We start from the raw sequence: 8,607 nt of genomic DNA, 5'->3' as shown, positions 1-8,607 counted from the left end.
CCTCCAGGAGCAGCTGCACATCTTGAATTAGAAAGCAATGGATTTCTTGTTTCTGCTACAAATTCCCTTAGCTGTAAGCCTTCCAACCTTCTAAATATTCCTTTATGTGGTTCAGAGTTCTGGCACCATCCCCTGAGCCTGCTTGGTCTGGTATTCTGTATTTTTGCTGACGGAGCTCCTCATTGCACTTCTACCTGATCTGCCATCTTGTTTGTTCTCTGGCCATTAGCTTTTAATTTCGTTTTTCTGTGAACTTTTGGAAGCCTCCTTGTATCTTTCTCAGGCTGGGGTAGATGTATAGTTAGAGACAGGTGGATATTTTGTGGACTTTGCACATCTGTGAGGACTGCTCAGAAATGGGCAAATGGTGATCAGAAGAGGGATAAGGATAGCCTTGAAGGTTTATAAAGTGTCACTGTAGGTGGAAAGGGCTACCATTGGGGAGAGGTTCATCAGATCCTGGTAAAATGGTCAAGTTGCTTGGGGGTTTATCAGAAGGTTTGCTCTCCATGTAGGACAGGGATCTGAACTTTCACAGAGCACTCAAAATAATTTGTGTCTTCCTACTTTGGGGACATTTATATCATAACCTCTCTCTTTTGTCAGGACTGCCTAAGAACTACACAGTATTCCCGAACACCTTGACCTTGAAAACCAAGTGCTCACGCTTCTGCAATAAGAGAGTCATCATACAGCATGAAGATATGAATGCGTGTGCATGAAGAAAGCCTGAAAATTAGCAAAGATCCTTAAGTCTAGCAATAAATTAAGTGTAGAGGCCTTAAAGAAATGTTCAGAGAAATACAAGTGAAAATATGAACACAAATGGAAATAACATCACCTCAGACTTCTAAGTCTGGGCTTACTGGAAGGTTGCAAATCTTTTGGGAGACAGAGATGATTATGAAGTTTAAAGATTATGAGGAGGGTCTTATCACACACACACTCCAGTTTCCCCACGGGCTGCTCTCATTTCAGGCTCAGCAGTCAGCCCAGATGCTGGGCAAATTTAAAAGAATTTTTGCCCTGGAGATTAGAAACCAAACGCCAAGCTGGTCACCTCCCCTTCGTGCCTCCCTTTGCCAGTGTACAAGGAGCTTAGTGGTCTGAGGAGGGACAAAGGAGTATTGTTAAAGAGAGCCTCGATGTGAGGAGGCTTTGCAACTAAAAGCTTTTATGCTGCTATCTAAGCTGTTCTGCCTAAGGGGGTAGGGGGGAGAACAACCTCACTCTATCAGTTCAAAGAGAAACTTTCACGATACCCAATGATGGCATAAGTATGATACCTTAGGATGTGGCAACATTAATAGGTTAAGAATTTCTATCACAACATTTTATCCAAATCCCAACCCCTAGTCCCACTAGGTCTGGGGATGGATCGGACTGTGTGTGTGTGTGTGTGTGTGTGTGTAATCTTTGTTTTTGTAGCTGCAATCTCTGAGTCAAAGTTTTCTCTCAAAGGAGTTGGCTAAAAGGCAGATTAACTTCTGGGGGGAGGGTGGATATGAATCACATCATAGTAGGGTAAAACCTGTCTCTACTCTTTTTACCCTCCTTGTCCTGGTCTTTTTCTAAGAGAATTCTGATACTGTCAGGAAAGATTCGCCTGAGGGGTTGATGACCCTAGGGAATCCTAATCTTATCTGGGGGAATTAGTTTATTTGAGGTAGTCCCATTAGTCTCAGGAGCTAATTATTACTTGTGTTTTTTTTCTGTCTTTTCTGACATAGCAAGGAGCCTGGTAGCACTGGGGGTCAAACAATGGGCTGCTAGCCACCAACTGCTCCATGGGAGAAAGATGAGGCTGTCTGCTCCCAGAACTCTTTAGTCTTCGGAAACAGTTCTACTCTGTCCTCTAGGGTTACTATGAGCTGGAACCAACTCCCTGGCAAAGGCTACATTGTAGCACTGTGCTGTTTTGGAGACTGGACTCCTGATTTTCAGGGAAATATTATTCAATCAAACAGCCATTAATATATCATACACTGTGCTAAGGGTTAAGGTCGTACAGGTAACAAAGATTGAGCGGTACACAATGTGGAGTACGAGAACAATACAAGATGGTCCATAAACAGCATTGCCCTGTGCTCTGAAAAGCTGCTTTAAATACTACCTCGTGTGCCGCAAAGCCTGTGATGATTGTGTTCTATGGTGGGGTTGTTTCCAGCGCCAAGCTCTGTCTCCATCACACTATTTATAAAGTCAATTCTCTGGCTTTGGCTGAAAAATGGATAAATATTTGCAAATTTACACACTTCTTTCTGTCATAAGACTTTTTTGCCCCTTTCCTTGTCTACAGATGAGCTCTGGTAGTGTAGTGGATTAAGAGCTGAGCTGCTACCTGCAAGCTACCAGCTGCGCCACAGGAAAAAGATGAGGCTTTCTGCTCCTATAAAGATTTACAGCCTTGGAAACCCTATACGGTGTCACTATGAGTCGAAAAGGACTCCACAGCACACAACCACTACCACCACCTTGCCTACAGCTGAGGTCTAAGACTCCTTATTCTTATGACCTTCATCAGGAACACAGGGCAATGCGATCTTCAGTGAAATTCCCCATCTCAGCAATGTCAACCATATAGAGTTTTGACTGCTCTTCCAAGGAACAGAGGGGGTCTAACTAAGGACAGGGAAAGAAAGAGAGTGAATTTTCAATGGCACCCAGGAAGAACACAGACAAAGGGATGTGTTCTTTGCTGTAGAACTGACACATCTGTGTTCAGAATTGGAGAGGCTGAGAAGGAACTGGCTGCTCTGGGCTTCATCTTGATCCTGTGAGTTCCCTGTAGTATTGTAATGGGAGACTAGTACTACATCACATTCTTGAGTTTCTACTTTATAAATCCAAATTTATGTTCCAGAAAGACACTGGGCCCAGTCGACCCCACTCCCTGTCCTGATCATACTTCTTCATGAAGGCTAAGTTTATGGCTGGGTGATGCATCAATGCTCTATGAATGTCAAAGGATGCCATCATGAGGGTCTCTGAGAGTTAGGGACTGTGGACAGATGTAGGAGGGAGTAAAAGTAGAAAGAAAGTAGAGGGGCTCAAGACTTCCTCCTCAAAATCATTCTTGGTGTTGCTCCTACCCTGACCTTCATGTAATCTGGCCTCTGGATTTCACCCAGTTAGCTTCATGTTCTTTCTGTCTTCCAGTGGGTAAATCATTCTCCTTGCAGGATGCAAAATGGATTTGGGTTAGAACTAGACCCAACTTAACTCTGTCCCCAGACTTATGTCTGCTCCTTCCAGACCTGGGAAACTGCCAGACCACAAGAACATACTGTATAATAGGAATCCAGTAATGTTTGTTGTGGTCTTAACTTAATTGCTTTAAAGAGATAACGGATCTGGGCACTATTAAAAGTAGGCGAGTCTCCACCACCCTTCAGCCTCCACTGGCCATGTATCTATCCCTCCCAGTATTTTAGCCAGTTGGAGGCAGTGAGTCAAAGGGGCTAGCATTAAACTGGAGGGATGGAAAGCTATGAGGGCAACTCCTAGATAATGTGGTGGTTAGTGGGTCCTGGGGAGTCCTGGTGTGGTGCTGTGGGATAAGCACTGGACTACTAACCACAAGGTTGGAGGTTCAAACCCACCAGCCTACCCTGGGAAACCCTATACAAGGACCGTGTAAGTCAGAACCTACTGAGTGGTACTTGACAACAATGAACTTAAGCTGCATAAAACAGAGTCTTTAAGTTGGACATCCTTGTGCACAGTCTAAGCGGACTAAATAACTCAATGGTATTAAAAGATTGGGATGAAGTGGGGGAAAGGTGGAAAGAACATCCTCTCCCTTTCCAGCTCCAAACACCTGGCTCCAGGCAATGTGCATCTCCTCCTTCTGTGCAAAATACATACCCTCACGAAGCTGTGCACAAATCATCAGCTTGGCCCTCCTTCTAGGCACCTCACACTCAGTCCTGCCATATGGACAGGGAACATAGACAGACTCCTCTGCACCAAGTCCAAGCTGCAGATAAGGATCATCTTTGTTTTGCCCCAGATAAAACAATAAGATGCAGACAAAGCCAGATACAGATTACTCCATTCACGTGTGGAGGTGGCTCAAGAATTGGGAGGTTAGCGATGGACCAGAGCAGGCAGGTTCCTTGATGGGAAACCAACAGGCATTGTTCTGGGGCTGACACGTGACCACTGCTCCCTCCAAAACTCGCGTTGCCCCACTAAGGAGACTTTCAGGTGGCGTCTAGAGTCTTCAGCTCCTGAAAGCAGGAATCTCCTGGAAATAGGGGATTCTGCTTGTATGGACCCAGGAGCTGTGAAACAAAAGATACTGCTGGAAAGAACCTAGTTTTGGGGGGAAGCCACATTTTAGCGTTGAGATAGATCCCTTGGAATATACAGAATAAGAAGTTTCCCTAAATATACTTGTTACTCAAGTCTGTGGCATACTAACATGCCACAGGCTTGTTATGATGACACCTTTTTCTAGGACTTCCTCCTGCACCCCATATATCTGGTTTCACTGACAGGACATTTTATGATTCTTGGGTCTTTTTTTGCCTAACATCTACCATGCTTCTCACAATCCCTGGTACAAAAAAAAAAAAAATGATGGATGCTTAGAAGGACTGTCCTGTGCCTGTAATTTTAACAATAATAGTAACAAAATGAAGGGGAAAACATGTATAATCTAAATTGATTGGGTTAATTCTTAGGGCCATTAATTGAGATCTAGCAAGCAAATGGTGACTCATCTAGAAAATAAAATACTGTGAAGCTATTACAATGTATATAGTGAAGGGGGTGTGGGTGGGGGAAGCCAGCTTTGCTTGGTCCTCTCTGTCTCCTCTGTGAGCTCTGTATCATTATTTCTACTAATAAACCTTTTTTAAATGTCTGATGAAAAATTCTGTTTATTGAGATGGAAAGCTATTCATTGCTTAATGTCAGGTGAAACAATTTCTATATAAAACAGTATGTATAAAACAATATACATTTTTTTTTGTTAAGTGCTGTCCAGTAGGTTACGACTCATAGCGACCCTGTATAGGATTTCTGAGGAGTGGCTGACGAGTTTAAACTGCCAACCTTGTATATCTATCTCTATACAAATATAGGTAGAGGATTTCCAACCCCCTACCCCCACCCCAAAATATAATGAATATCTTTGAGTGCGAAAATTTGGTGTCATATTTATTGTTTCTATTTTCTTTTCTATTTTATGTGAATGTTTTATAATGTGTATGAGTATTTTTTCTAATAAAGCTATTAAAATGTTTTAAGAATATTGATCTTACCAGTAAGGCAGAAAGTTGAGATGCAGAAAGGAATTGGTTTAGCTACAGGCGTGGCTGAAAGTGGAAAGCCAGTATAGCTCAAGAAAACAAGCTATCCTAACCACTAGGTGGCGCTAAGACAGTCTCCGACGGCCAGGCTGGTCTTGCCTAAGACTTTCAGAGGGCAGACAGACAGGTTTTGACATCTGGACAAAGACCCTTTTCTAGAAAGGAGCATGCAAAAAAGAGCTTCAATAGAGTGTGAACCCTAACAAAACCAAAAATCAAAACCATTGCTATCAAGTCAGACTCATAGTGACTCTATTGGTCAGAGTAGAACTGCTCCATAGGACTTCAAAGGTTGTAATCTTTATGAAAGCAGATCACCTGGTTTTAGGGATGGTTGGTGGATTAGAATTGCCCAGCGCTTAACCACTACACTACCAGGGTTCCTATTGTAGCATAATGCCTAGAAAATGGTTTGTACTCAATAATCATTATTATTGAGTGAGTGAAGAATAAATGAAAGAAATAAGTGAAATAAATGGATGCTCACTCAAAGTTAAGGCACCTTTTTGTTCCCCTCCCCTTAGTGTGTTAACATACTAAGGCTGGTTAATTTCCTTCCTACCCTGTACCTGTCAGATCCCTGTCCTCCTGTGCCCATTTTGAGGATAATTCTAAGACTCCTAGATCAACCCCATGGTTACCTAAGCTCATCCCAGAGATTCAGCAGTAGAAACAGCCTTCTGGCTTCTCTGTAACCCCAGAACCACCAAACTCGCAAGATACGGAGATCTAGCCCTGTGGCTGTTTGGAATCTGAGAGTCCCCTCCACTTCTTCCTTCTCCTTAACTCTGCTTCTTACAGGCCCTGAAGACAGTGGGAGGAGTACTTTGATCTCAGAGGGTTTGGGTGAAGCATGTACTTGGGTGACACCAATAGCTTGCACTGGACATGTGGTCTCCATGAGTTGGAATAGACTCAATGGCAGCTAGTTTGGGTTTTCAGTAGTCCTAGTATAGCACTGTATGATAAATACTATACTGCTAACCACAAGGTCAATGGTTTAAACCCACCAACCACTTCTCTGAAATCCTACATGGGGTCGCTATTGAGCCAACTCAGGGGCACGTAACAACAAAACAACCTAAAAATTGGTGGTTTGAACCCACCTGGTAATGCCAAGGAAGAAAAAGCCTCACAGTCTGTTTCCATAAAAATGACAGCCAAGAAAATCCTTTTCTGTAACTCATGTGATTGCCATGAGCCTCAGTGGATTCTGTGGCACCAGGTTTAGGGTGTTTTGTTAGTAATTTTGGTATGTGTGTTTGTGTAGTGAACCAGGAAGGTTCTCTTTGGAACCAGAGCCTGTTTCAGAGAAAGCAGGTGGAGTTGGGTAGTGAAGTCTCTAGAAAGGGCAGGACCCACAGGAAAGATGTATTTTAAAATATTTCGCTACTTCTCCCAGAGTTCTTTCTGTTTCTCAAAACATTCTGCTTAACTTCTGAAATCTTGCAACAAAGAGAGTTCCCAAACAGCAGATATCATGTCTAGATCATTGTATATCCTACCCCCAGGGACCTAGTAGAGTTTCTGGTAAACATTAGGCCACCAGCAAATATTTATTCAAAGAATAAATAACAAAAGGTATCGTTTATAGGGCTCCACAATCAACACTCATGAAAGCAACAGTCAGGAAATCCAACAATGTATTGTATTAGGCAAACATGCTACAAAAGATCTCTTTAACGTGTTCAAGGACAAAGATGTCACTTTAAGAGTAAGGTTTGCCTGACCCAAGTCATGGTATTTTCATTTACTTCACTTGTATGTGAAAGATGGACAATAAATAAGGAAGACCAAAGAAGAATTGATACATTTGAATCGTGGTGTTAGTGAAGAATATTGGAAAATACCATGGACTGCCAAAAGAACAAACAAATCTGTCTTGGAAGAAGTGCTGCCAGAATGCTCCATGGAAGCATTCATGTCACATACTTTGGACATGTTATCAGGAAGAACCATTTCCTGTAAAAGGACATCATGCTTAGCAAAGTAGAGGGTCAATAGAAAACAAGAAGGCCCCCAATGAGATGGAAAGACACAGTGGGTGCAACAATGGACTCAAACATGGTAAGAATTGGAGTTTTTCATTCTGTTGTGCATAGGGTCACTATGAGTCAGAACCAACTCAAGGGCACCTAACAACAACAAAAAAAAATTATGAGCTTTTCTATGTGCTAGATGCCATGCTATCTCATTTAATCCTATCAAAGCCATTGTTTTGTTGTTGGGTGCCTTCAAGTTGGCTCCAACTCATAGGAACACCATATAGGGTTTCTAAAGCTGTAAATCTTTACACGAACAAAAAGCCTTGAAGGAGCTAGTGGGTTTGAACTTCTGACTTGTAATTAGCAGTCCAGTGCTTATCCTACAGAGCCATATTATTATCACCATTTTACAAATGAGGAATTAATTCAATAAACACTGGTACCTGGCCCAAGGTGACATTATCACCTACATGGTAAAGCTGAGACTTGAACTAAAGTCTCCTTAGTTCCAAAGTCCCCATTCTTCCTCACAGTGCTGCTCTGTGAAAGAAGGCAGATTTGTGTCTCAGGCACAGATTAGCAGGTTGTTACAGTGACTCTGTAGGTATTTCTATTTTAAAGATTTCATTATAAATCGCATGGTGTGTGTATACAAATGAACTCTCCTCTAACCCCTAGAGTGGTTAGTCAGCATCTGAAGTACTCTAATCAGGAATCTACACTCCAGAGTGTGGTTACATAAGCACTTCAAACATCATTGAAATCCACACCAGCAGGTTTCATGTGCTTGAGGGATGTTAGAAATAATCTTTCTTTGACGAAATAAGTGGTTTTCAAAATATGAAGTTGGCTAGATTATCTGGACCCCACTGCCTTGGAATGAATGAGGTGTAAGAACCAGACAAGGCCTACTACCCTATTTCCTCAAAGTAGGTTGTAGAACTACTTTGTGCCTGCTTGTCAATAAATATTGTATATTGACCAAATTTGATCATGGCCAATTTTAACATTACTCCTGTAGGAAGTTATGGGAGAGGGGACCAATGACCTTCACTTACCTCTCATTTCCAGTGGTTGCAAATGTTGTTGTTGTTGTCAGGTGCCATCGAGTCGGAATCGACTCATAGCGACCCCATGCACAGCAGAACGAAACAATGTCCGATCCTGGGACAACCTCACTACCGCTGCCACGCTTGAGTCCATCAATGATGCCACCTGGCTGATCCATCTCGTTGGGGGTCTTCTTCTTTTTCTCTGACCCTCCAACTTACCCAGCATGACATCCTTCTTCGATTGTTTCCTCC

This window comes from Chrysochloris asiatica, unplaced genomic scaffold (genome assembly GCF_000296735.1).
Source record: "Chrysochloris asiatica unplaced genomic scaffold, ChrAsi1.0 scaffold00221, whole genome shotgun sequence".
Lineage (NCBI taxonomy): Eukaryota > Metazoa > Chordata > Mammalia > Afrosoricida > Chrysochloridae > Chrysochloris > Chrysochloris asiatica.
Note: the sequence above shows the minus strand (reverse complement) of the source record.